The sequence below is a fragment of the Drosophila arizonae genome, chromosome 2 (assembly GCF_054131065.1).
Source record: "Drosophila arizonae isolate 15081-1271.41 chromosome 2, UAZ_ARI_1.0, whole genome shotgun sequence".
NCBI classification, from domain to species: domain Eukaryota; kingdom Metazoa; phylum Arthropoda; class Insecta; order Diptera; family Drosophilidae; genus Drosophila; species Drosophila arizonae.
In genome coordinates, this window is record NC_142922.1 from 31715421 (window position 1) to 31728451 (window position 13031).

The following is a 13031-nucleotide window of genomic DNA, read 5'->3' on the forward strand; positions in this document are numbered from 1 at the left end:
ACTCCTGCGGGTGGTCGCACGTTTCTTTTGTTTATGTACGGGCACCAATAGGGCCCGAAAAGTGCTCGTAATTGCCCCAATTTAGGGCTCATAATTGTCTATAAATATACAAGTTAATTTTCTGAACGCTTCTCTCAACTATTTATAGTCCTCACAATCATGTGTGCACCAGCAATCATTCATATGCTCAACATTCTCGTTTATATGCTCAACACACAAAACTTTGCACTCAAGCAAACAAGCGCTTAGCGAAAATATTGCTGGACTGAGGAAAAAGCTTTAGATTAATTGTTTGCTTCGGTTGTTAAAATTCCTAAGTAAAGTACAAAGTCTCAAGTATATTTCTTCATTCAAAGAATGATCACTTTGAAGAAAGTCTAAAGTCACAAAGAGTAATACGCATTTTATAGATTTATACACATTTATTTAATTAAATGTTATTCCTGCGATATATTACACATAATAATCGCTCATGGCAAAGTCGTTCGGAAGGCTCCACAAATTTTCGTTGTCTGAAATTGGGGTCTTAGCCCACATGCATCAGATCATTCTTTGTTTATAATTTTAAGTTCGATAAGAATGAAAATTTTAAATAAAGTTGTTCTTCATCTCAAACATTCTTGGCAATTATTTTAAAGGCATCTTAAGTTTTTTATTCAATGATAAGGATTCAATCGCAGCCCACTCTTCTCAATTGAAGTGTCTCAAAAGAAATATTATTGACAGGTCATGAGTGAAACTAATGCAAACTTTCCTCAGCTGTCAGTGACAACTTCTCAGTGAGCGAGGAAAAATGTGTGATTTAGATAATTGAAAGGTTAGCTAAAGGAATATTTCTGATGAAATACAGCGTGAACAAATAATAAATAATAGGGATGATGGTAAGGATTAAATTATAGTAAATTTCGCATATTCGTCACTCAGCTCTTCCTCTCTCTCTGTCTCTCTCTCTCTCTCTGTCTCTCTCTCTCTCTCTCTCTCTCTCTCTCTCTCTCTCTCTCTCTCTCTCTCTCTACTGCCTCTGCGCTCTACATGACATATAGCATAGCTCCTTTAATATGGAGCCTGAGATTTTGACCATATTCAAATCGCAGTGGACAGCTATCAGAGGCATTTGACATTTTTTTCTAGCATATTTCATCAAATGTTGAGGCATGCTGCACAGCAACATATAATTGAGCTATGCCCGGTAGGGCATCCATTTTATCAGTATCAAAACAAAGGAAATGTCTGCGCTTAAATGTACAAAAGAATTTGAGGACAACTGGAATCCCAAAAGGAACTGAAATAAATCAGTTAAGCAAGCAAGAAAATGGCATCGACTCAAACTCTGAAATTAATATAATATTTTTGTTGTCTCTTTTATCTGTCTCTCTCTCTCCCTCTCTCTCTCTATCTCTCCATCTCTCTCTTTCTATTGTGCATTATGCGCTTGTTTAACCAGCTTACACGCTTCGCTGCAGATTGCCTCGACAATTGCTGCACTGTTGCCTTTGTTTCCTGAGAGAAGAGAATAATAATAATTTTGCCCCTTTGGGTCTGCCCTTTGGGTTGCCGTTCGCTGTTTTCAGTTTGTTGGGCATCTCATGCTTCTGGAGACGCATTCAGATTAATTGGTCCAAACCATGACAAAGGGGAGTGCATTCAATCTTTTCATCAGTGCATTAAATCTTTGCATCAACTAGCAGCAGGCGCAGCACAGTAGCACAGATGGGTTTCTTATATCACTTGAGTGGATTCTCCTTTTCTAATATTAAAGATAAACAATAGGTGGGAAATTCAACAAAATTTAGAGTGCTCACGTCTTTCCTTGAACAAACTGTATGAACATCAGTCCATGATATGCTCACCCAACGAACTTTGTAACTAAAATATTCAAGGAGATTCAAGTGTGCAGAGTGCAAGTATACATGTCTCTAATAATAAATTCAATTGGTTATTCATTTTGGTCCGCTTAAGCTTGCAACTTTTTTAGCGTCATGTCAGCAAAGTTAAGAAAAAACTCAAGTTAAGAAAAAGCTCTAATGGAAATTGCATGACTAGGAGATACCCTGAACCCTCCCAGTTGATATTCGAATCATTCTGCACTTCTTTTATGCACACATACATACACACGCATCCACGCGTACAAGTGTCTAGCTCTTATAACTTCTGAGACCTAGGCGTTCATACGGACGGAAGGAAGGACAGGGCTATATCAACTCGGCTCATCGCCCTTATCAAGGATATATATACAGTCGACTCTCGTTATTTCGAAATTCAAGGGACTCTTAAAATATTTCGAACTGTCGAATGTTTAAACATATGAGTAGGAATTACCGCATCTGAGCAATGATTTTTAGTTCGAATTACTGAGCGATATTTTTGAATTAATGAGAGGTTCGCAATAACGCAGGTTTGAAAAACCAAGAGTCGACTGTACTTTATGGGGTCTGCGATGATTGATTTCGCATTTCAATTGATTCAGGGTATAACAAGTAAGAAAGCTCTAGTCGAGACTGCTCGACAACGAGATCCCCTGAACCCTTCGAGCAATATCTACGCACACACCCACACCAAACACACACATACACGCACACAAGCACCCACGCCTAAGCACACATGGGCTGCAGTGTGCGCTTACTATGAGAACTTAATTGCTTAATAACTTTTCTTGTGGACATACGATCTTCATGAAACTTTCAGATTATAATTACACTTATTCATTTATTTTCCAAAGCACAAGTCTCTAGTATTTCAAATACGCCTTTTACAAAGGTGTGGGCGAGGGGGTGGATATAGAGGTGTGGGGGGTGGTTGTAAATTTTAACAAAAACCGAAATTGTATAAAATGCATAAAAATCTACATTACAAATTTGGAGACTTAGCTTAAAAGTTGTAGGAGATATAATTTTAAAAATATTTTCGATAAGTTTTTTAAACGATAAAAAAATAATAAATAAAATAATAAATAAATAATAAGAAAATATAAGCTTGCACAATAAGATAATCTAATTTAGATGTGTGTAGTAGTATCTAGTATTTGGAATTGACTCTTGTACAAAGTCTTTGCATTCAAACAGCTATAGCAGTATTCAAATTATGTTTCAGAGACGAAGTCAAATGGTCGATTTTCGATTTTAACGATAAAACAGAAATGAATTGAAATGAATTATTTTTATAGTTATAAGAAAAAAAGAAGCTAGCTTGACTTAACGGATTTTAATAAAATATACTGCATATGAACTACTTATTCAATTGAATGTTTGCGAATTTAGCAAAATGAAAACGTATTCATTTATCAGCTTTATTTGCAGCTGGCCTTCAATTTTAAAAATTAAGTAACAATTGGTATATAAAATATAACAAAAATTAGGAGATGTGTTATAGATATGTTTAAAGTACATATATTCCAAATATAATTTAGAATTCGCATACCCCTCCCCTGTTTTCATATGTAAATTAACAAAAAAAGACTTCTAATTCATATGAATATTTTAATTACTATCTGGAAGTACAGTAAATGTGATGTGATGTGACATGATTTGGTTCTAGTGTAAAATACTAACACAATACCTATCGGCCGTGTCAGACTAGATGTCCATAAAATCGATACATTACAGATACGCATATCTATTTCAATTCGTTGCAGTCACGCTTTCAAAAAGGGTATAAAATGGAAGGCCCAAGTCCGATTGATATCTTCGTTTTAAAGGAAGCTACAATCAACATGAAACTGGTAAGAAAGCAAATTTGTTTGCCTACTCAAAAGTAACAATCTGATTTTTGTGTCTTTTACTGACAGATTCTGCTCACTGCTGTGCTAGCTGTCTTGACATCGGGCTGCTATGCTGTTGCTGCTGTCGGACCACAATGGGCAGACCCACCAGAATCAAAAAAATAAATGCTGGTTCTGGTTTCTAAAATAAAATGTATATTCAAATATACCAATCATAATGCAGAAATTTTGAGCTGGTCAAATTATTTATTGTGGCTATTCAAACTGGGTCAACAAATTGGTTTTGAATTTGTCCAGTTTGAACCCTTAAGACTTTTTTTTTTAGGAATTGGCCCATCAGGACTGGTCAAAATATGATTTGATTCACATCTTGTCTGACACGGCCGAAAGGTATTGTATTAGTCTTTTACACTAGAACTAAATCATGTCACATCACATCACATTTACTGTACTCCCAGATAGTAATTAAAATATTCACATGAGTTAGAAGTCTCTTTTTGTTAATTTAAATATGAAAACATGGGAGGGATATGCGAATTCTAAATTATATTTAGAATATATACGTACATATATACGAATATATAAGTACAGATCTATAACACATCTCATAACTACCTGAACCCATTTAAAATGGGAAATCAGGGTATAATGGTTTTGTTGAAATATATGTAACAGGCAGATGGAGGCGTAGCAGACCCCACAAAATATATGATGGCGCTGCAGTAGTGAATCTATTTCAGTTTTTCCATCAGACGTTCGAAAAGTTAAGTGACGTTGTTACTAGCAGCGGGACGCTCGATCGAGACGTCTCAGGTTCGACTCCAGAGCACGCGATTTATGTTTATTTTATTTGTTCCAAAATATATAATTTTCCCAATTGCAAATAATAAAATATCGAGCACTCTCGTCTAGAGTTTTCTGACTTGTTTTCTAATTATTTACTACTATTTGGCTTTATTTACGGCTACTACTGGTTAATGGAGCCAATTTTGGCCCACTCTTCCTGGATCCAAGTATTTAGGACTGACACCAACCACGACTGATTTTGTGAACTTTCTGCTTACGGTCCTGGAATAGCTGAAATATCATATTTTTAGCCGATTGTTTCCAATTGATTAATTAATTCTGAAATTGATTAATTAGTACTCTTAATTCATAATGTATAATATAATGTAGATGTACCTGTTTCTTACCGAATACAAAAAATTCAACATCAAAAAATTGTGTTTATCTTTGATTTAAAAGAACAAAACATGGGTCAGTCGAATATAGATAACCCTGTATAGGTCGTAAAAACTAAGAAGACATGCAGGAAGGGAATAAAGCAAGTAGGTAAAACGCTGAATAACAGTACGCACCAAAATATTCAAACCACTTGCGCTGCGACACATATATATTTTAATTTTAAATTATATTTTGTTTATATATAAACTATAATTGAAAATTAGATACTCCATTGTATAGGATGACATATAAGAAGAATATTCTTTCATACCATGATTTCGCAATTTCAATTAACAAATAAAAATGATTTTGTTTTTGAATTTAAATACACATACAAATGAATATTTAATGGGAGCGCTCAAAAATAATTTAAGACAAAGAGAGCGATACAACAATAAATCTTGCATGACCGAATCGAAATTGCGTGGCTTGCGAAACAAATTTGAGAAGTGCAAATACACATGTACAGGTAAGGGGAAGCACCTGCTAATGAGCACGTGCCGTTGGTTAGCTCAAGTGTCGCACAGCACTGCTCACAGGACGTGCTTGCCAATTGTCGAGGGTAGCCGTAAAATATTACACAAATCAAGTGAATAAACAAGTTTGACCGATATGACGCACTGGCATAGACACTTTCTGTTGCTTGTCGACTCCCTTTTTCCAGTCGATTTGTTTTTAAGAGCGGTCTCCCATCGCATTACTTATTTATGACTTGTCGGTCATGTGATTGGCTCACTTGAGGTGAGCCTGTCACAATTGACTTACACTTTCATCTTGCTCAAGTTGTTGTTAAAATTAATCATATTCTGTCAGCATTTTTGGCATAGTGCAAAGAACGACTAGGCTGCACAAAAACTCAAGTGCCATTTATAGCCTCGCCATTGTGGGAACCCATTAGCCGCTGGCAATGTTCACATAAGTGGATGACCAAAGGGAAGCATGAAAATTGCTGGAAAGACAATTGGAAGAAAAGCTAGGGCTAACTACACACCGAAGATTTTATATACTTGCCAATATAAGGTTTATTTAATAGTTGTGTAAAATAGATTAGTTCGGTTTAGATAAAGTAGTAAGTGACTTGACACTATAATTCTATATTGAATAAGCTATAATTATATTGATTTTATAATTCAAGAAATCAAAAGTAACAAATTACAATTCATGCAATAGACTGACTAACCACTGATCTAGACTCTAGAAGTTAGGGCTCTTTTTGATTAACAGTACATAATATATATATATTTATTAAGCTATGCTGATTCCACAGATATTTCTCTGCATTGCACATATTCAATCAAAATTGAAATGCCCTCAACTTGAGCATTCAACACGCCTGTGCAATCGTTCTTCGGCGAGTGCAATTTATCATGCCAAGCGTATGATTTACTGTGCGTATGACGTATACGCACTGATGTCCGTCAGTTGAAGTGGAAATGCGGCAATGCAAGTTAAAAATGGCTTTACAAACGAGAAAAATGAGTTTGGTTTAATAGCTTTAAAGGTCAGGCCAAAATATGAATTATTAATTTGTATATAAGAATTTGAATTTGTGTCATTTCATTAGTTTATTTTCTTTTGTTTTACCGAACTTAGTTGGTTTCCATTAATATATACATATAATAATATAAATATTTTTAAATATTTATATTTATAAAAAATGTACAGGTTGAGTACAGGCACACATTTTATTCTAATTTTTTTTTAGCATCTGTCAATGCCCCGACCCCTAAGTTCTGCTTTTGATGTTTGAGGCTTCGATTGACATTTGCTATGGCACCTGCCTAAAATACTTGGCTTTGATTTAGCCAACGAGACTTTGGCGGGACGTCAGCTAAACGCGCAATTGGAAACATGCCACAAAAAGGGCGAGATTCAGAGATTGTTGTCAAACGAGATGAGAAGCATTTTCTATTCTATTTACGGTAGGTACGTGCAAGCCATATATGCGGCAATGCTGGAGGCGTAGCTGGGCCTGGTTAGCTGTCAAATCGACGTGCAGCATTAAGTAAATAGGAATTTCTTAGATGCCTTCTACTTCTGCCCGCCTTTTAACCCACCCACGCTTGTTTAACTAACTGTGCAAATGCTGAGAGTATCTATAGAATCTCAATTAGGAAATTACGCTTGACACGTAGCACCATTGCGTAAATGGGTGGGTTTCACTCTTTTAACTTTTTCCTAATTAAATCATACTTCCAAGGAGCAGCATCAACAGCAGCAGCATCCACAGCAGAAACTCTAATGTGCTACGAAATATATACAATTGCATAAATATTCGTAATATTTTTTCTTTCACAAAAATATGCAAATTGTTTTCCGTGTTCCATTTATGCAAATTTGTAAACGAGGAATTCAGTAAAAATTCACAGAAATGATATTGCATTTATTTATGGAGAAATCTCTCTGCACAAGGGAATAATTTCAAAATGCAATATTCTTGAATCCATGAACATTAAATTTTATTGTGAAGCTCAGGTAATATTTCTGCCCTAATTGGCTTAGCCTAAATATTGCATATTTTCATATATACCTCATTAAGAGCATTTGAAATTTTGTTCAAAATTACTTCTCAGCTGTCATTTCAATAAGCAAATCATTACGTAGCTCGGCTTAAATGCGTAGGTAGCTCCTCAGTTTTGTGTCTTCGCTATTAGAACCTAAAAATACATCAAAGCGGGACTAAACATGTAAATAATTTATATATAGTCACTGCGTTTAACGTAAATAAAAAGATAATTTAGTCTTGTTTACAGCTGCCAGAAACAAGAAAAATAAACTGAAATACTGAGAAGCTTAACTCAAGCTAAGAAGAGCATATAAATTTAAATTTGATATATTATCACAGACTATCAAAATAATGATAATAGATGTTATCGTAATTTTTCTTTTAATTCAGTTTTAGACAAATTTAACTTGTATAAATTGTAAATTATCTATAGAGAGTTCTCTTCTTTCATTTTATTGGTTGTTATGTAGTTCACAGTTCGAGTTCCTTCTAATTTATGTATAGAAGTTAAATACTTTACCCTTCACAGACTGGTTAAGCATGCAACTAACTTAAGTATTAATTAACTACCGCTACATGAGTCTTGACGTCTTGACGCCCTGCGGTAGTTGTTGGCCAACAGCCATTGGGTTGCTGCCGAACTTGGCCAACTTAGCCAGCTTAATCCAATCTACTGCAGTCCATAAGTACGGCCTCACGCTCATTTATCTTTCGTTTATGCTGTGCAGCACATTACCTCCGTGGCAGTAAATGTTAAGCGTTTTCAGTTGATGGGAAAGTACTTTTAGTCCGTTTGGTCGTCCATTTAACGGTTTCTTCAATTTATGCGCATCAGCGATATAGATCTGCCAATTTCTTCAAAGTGTTATTAGACTTTTTCTCTACCCAAGTATATCTGTTGAGCGCATCAATGATTCGCCAATGACCAAATCTCTGTTCGGCTTTAAGTTTGAAGCAGTTGACAGCTATGATTAAAGTACAGTGGAAATTATATTGATAGAAAATTTGGCCAGAAGAAGAGAAAATTTGAGAAATTTGGCCAGAAGAATAACAGATAAAAATAGATATTTTTAAAATACATTTTTAGTTTAAATTAAAAGTAAATAATGTGAGTTTAATAGTCTCATTTTTAATTAATTATGTAAGTTTATAATATTCTTATGCATATGTCATACTCGCTTCGTAGCTCTGACCGCATGACGCATGAAATCATAGTCATCTCTGTATATATTAGATATCTGATATTTGGAATAGTGCAAATCTTCAATGATGCTTCTTGTTGAGGAAGGCATTTGTATATTTAAGTATGGGGTAATAAAAAAAGAAATTGATAAAGAAGGCAATAACAAAAAACCTCGGAAGATGCTACACTGTTTCGCTTTCAGTTCTTTGTATTTGGTCTCCCTTGACAATGTCAAGAGGAAACAGTTGCACTTTATTAATACCAGCTGCTGATATATAGATATCAAAAATTGTACACCGTTTGCAAAAACTCAGATATGGACAACTATGCATAATGACAGCGTAACAATCCCGAAAAGTAGATTGGAAGGTCGGGAGAGATTAGATTAGGATTGGCTGTTTGAGCAAATATTTTGCAGTTATCTATTATCTATCAGAAATTACTTCAGCTATTTATACCCTGAACACATTGAAAATGGGCAATCAGGCTATAATAGTTTCGTCAAGTGTATGTAACAGGTAGAGGAAGGTACAGAAGCTATACAAGCTAGAAAGAAGAAATTTATTTGTAAAGCCGTATATACAGTACACACACAAAATCGATAACTACCTCCGCTATTTTGCTATCGATTAAAAGCCTTATACAAAATCAGCTATAAAATTATATCTCCTATATCTTTAGAACCAGAGCTAAAAAATTTGAATAAAAATGATTTTGATCTATTTTATAGAATATTTCCCCTACGTATTTCCTTCAAGTATTCAGCCTGAGCTACTGAAGACTTTTACTCAAAGAACAAGTACCGCTCAGCGGCTGAGCCCGACGCCAGGTAGGAGTCGTTGCAGTCCAGCATCAATTGACCAAGGGGAACACTCTCTGCTGCTTTAAGCAATACTGATGCATACATATAGACAACATAAATGATCTTCTGTAGTTCTTCTTCGGCCATTGCTTTTGCTTGGCAGACACAGACGGAGAGATAGACAGCGAGACAGATAAGGTGGCTGACAGAGAGCCAGGTATACATGCAGACATACGAACTGATAGATAGGTAAATAAAGAATATTTTGCTTGTTAAATAGCTTATTACATTAATTTTTATAGTCATTATTTTTTCTGTACACAGCAGAGTCTTCTGTGCTATAGTTCTCTTTAGAACTGGGACTTCTGCATAGTGTGCCTCAATTTCTGGTTATTCCATCCGATACGCGCGTATGCGTGAGTGTGTGTGTGTGAGTATGTGCATGTGTTTTTATACCCTGAACCCATTTTCAATGGGAAATCAGGGTATAATGGTTTTGTTGAAATGTATGTAACAGGCAGAAGGAGGCGTGGCAGACCCCACAAAGTATATATATATTCTTGATCAGGGCGACGAGCTGAGTTGATTTGGCCCTGTCCGTCTGTCTGTCCGTCTGTCCGTCCGTCCGTCTGTCCGTCTGTCCGTATGTTTGAACGCGTCGATTTCCGAAGATATAAGAGCTAGAGACTTCAAATTTTTTGTAAAATGTTCGTAATTACAGCGCGGATATCGAGTTTATCATTAAAATTCGATAACTCATCCCGATCTTTTTTATCGATAAAAAACCTTATCGAAAACCAGTTATAAAATTATATCTTCTACACCTTTATTGCTAGAGTCTCCAAATTTTTAATGTATGCTTATATGCAATTTATACAATTTCGGTTTTTGTTAAAATTTACCCCTCACCCTTAAATTCACCCCCTCACCATAACTTTTGTAAAAAGCGTATTTCAAATACTAGAGACTTGTGCTTTAGCAATTACATGCATATCCATGTTATAATCATAATCTGAAAGTTTCATGAAGATCGTACTTCCACAAAAAAAGTTATTAAGCAATTAAGTTCTCATAGTAAGCGCTCACTGCCGCCCATGCGTGTTTATGCTTGTGTGTGTATATGTATGTAATTGTTTGTGTATGTGTGTGTGTGTATGTGTGTGTATGTATGTGTGTGTATGTATGCCTGTGTGTGCGTGCGTGCGTGCGTGTGTGTGTGTGTGTGTGTGTGTGTGTGTGTGTGTGTGTGTGTGAATTATTGAAATAGCTATTACTCCAAGGGTTCAGGAGATCTCGTAGTCGAGTAGTCTCGACTAGAGCTTTCTTACTTGTTTCTTATGTAAATAGAAAAGAAGCAAGGAAATTATGAAAAATCAGTCCCTGAAGGTTTCAGATATCTTATAGTCGAGCAGTCTTGACTTCATTTCAATGTAGGGATATTTTGACATTGTGGCTTTTTTGCTTTGACTAATTTCAGTTGAGAGGCTCTCGTTTGGCAACATTATTCTTGTTGTACTACACCGAGCCAGCTGTCAGAAATAACTGAAGGGCTTAGTCCAGAGCTATTCGAAGTCTTTAGACTAATTGGACAGCCAACAAAAGCTTTGTGATTTTAAACCTAGTTTTTTGTGAAATTTTAAGTTTTAAGTTTATGTGGCTGTAGCCACATGCAAAATGCGAATTCAGGGTATATTGTTTTCGCAAAAACGTCAGAGGCTATGTGAATCATGATATCCGAATAAATGTATTCCTGTCCGTCTGTCTTTACGTCGATTTTAGAAACATTAATTCATTGACTTCACTGTCAAACCAACAAACAAATTGTATTCTCTTTAAAGTAAAGTATGATTTTCAGGTACTCCATATACTCAATTGAATGTGTTGACACTGTACTGCATCATAAAAATCCTCCTCTATTGAAATCCGATAAGTGCTACGATACTTCTAGGAAGTGTTTATTGAAACGTTTGGCGTAACCATATGCCAATTAACGCCAAGGACTCGCATTTTTGCTTTCTATTTTATATATATTATTAATAGTAGAGTAGTTGAGTTCGGTGGGATTTATGCAGAAGGTAAATATCCTTTTTTTCCACAAAAATTGGAATTGGATAGCAAATAGCTTCTCGACTTTACAATATATGAGTACAAACTCAGGTCACCCGAAGTTTAGGGTATATGCTAGTCGTCACCCCCAAATAGAGTTTTATTACATGTTTATTTTTAAGCTGAAAGGCAGTTTGATAAAAACAAATGAATCACTTATCGATTTCATTACAATTTATACTAATATAGTTAATCACCTAATTAATGTTCAGAGCTTCGATAAGCTATCGAATTTTAAGAATTCATAATAGAAAATTCCTTTACCGTGCTTCTTCTACACACCAAGTTGCCGTCAAATCAATATCTTTAATCACCTTGGACGTTGAGTAGACTTGATGATGCTGCAGCAAAATTACCAAATCAACAGTTCAAGTTTCAGGCAATTTAATACCTTCATGCTTCGTTTTTTCTTGACTGTTTTTATGGCTCATCACACCTTGGCAGTGGGAGGAATTTCCGCTCTCATTCCTTACTGTGCACTAATAAAATGTGTAAGTCGAGAAATTTAACTCAAGCATCATACATATATTAAAGGCACCATTCAAGTACATATGAATTGAAGTACTTGCGCTTTAAGTTGACCTGATGTAAGCGTTAAATAAATTAAAATTTAATCGAAATATTTCAAATATTTAGCACACGTGATGAGTACAATAGCCCAGTTGAACAAGTTATCCCAGAAATGCTCGCAACACAAGCATTTTAAAAATATTTTCACATACATGTCGTATACTTGATTTTCATTTCAGTATAATTTCCTACCTTGTTTTATAATCAATTTGTACTTTCACTCGGGAACAGCATTCCGAGTGCGTGACAAATTTTTATCTCTACCCAAAATGTGTTGGCACGTTTTCTACCAAATGCGGTTAGTCGTCCCCGATCAAGTTCTCTTATGTAATAGGATACCCTGTTAAAAAAATTGATATGAAAATGATATTAAATAAACTAAGTTAGTTATTATTATAAAATTAATAATAATAAATTTATATATATAAATTTATAAATATATATTTGATGTACTTTTTTTATATTTATTTTCAAACTATATTTATATTAATTATCCTTTCAAATGCATGTACTTCCACCATATGCATTTACTCTTAAACATATATTGCTCTTAAATATATATTGATGGAGCCACAATCAATTGAATGGAGCCCTGGACTGCAATTAACACTGCTGCTCAGAGCTAAGAGGTTGACAGCAGACGAGCTTACAATTTTTGCTCTGTAGCACATTTTTCAGCACATGTCAAAATATCTGTGCCTGGGGATGTGAATATTTTCTTCGGTTGCGATTTTATTTGATGAAAGACACTCGATTCTGATTCATATCGTGCTTTTTACGAGGCGGCCATCAAAAGGCGCGCAATTAAGCCGCTTATGTGGCAAAGGATAATGGCATGAGTTCCATCAGACGTGCCGTCTGTTGGGCAGGCAGGCGAACAGTGTAAACGTGCCTGGTTGTATTAACGCATGATGATACCCAA

The 13031-nt window shown here is 35.2% G+C and overlaps 2 long non-coding RNA genes across 2 annotated transcripts; one reads left to right on the top strand and one right to left on the bottom strand.

Annotated features, from left to right (window-relative positions):
- The first annotated feature begins 860 nt into the window (after nt 1-860).
- On the top strand, nt 861-3944 carry LOC149270901 (uncharacterized). The gene is made up of 3 exons (XR_016268498.1): nt 861-881; nt 3632-3718; nt 3785-3944. It is a non-coding gene; the product is annotated as an uncharacterized LOC149270901 (long non-coding RNA).
- Nucleotides 3945-4552: 608 nt separating this feature from the next.
- On the bottom strand, nt 4553-5278 carry LOC149270902 (uncharacterized). The gene is made up of 3 exons (XR_016268499.1): nt 5077-5278; nt 4901-5014; nt 4553-4843 (listed from the first exon to the last, which is right to left on the bottom strand). It is a non-coding gene; the product is annotated as an uncharacterized LOC149270902 (long non-coding RNA).
- Nucleotides 5279-13031: the final 7753 nt, after the last annotated feature.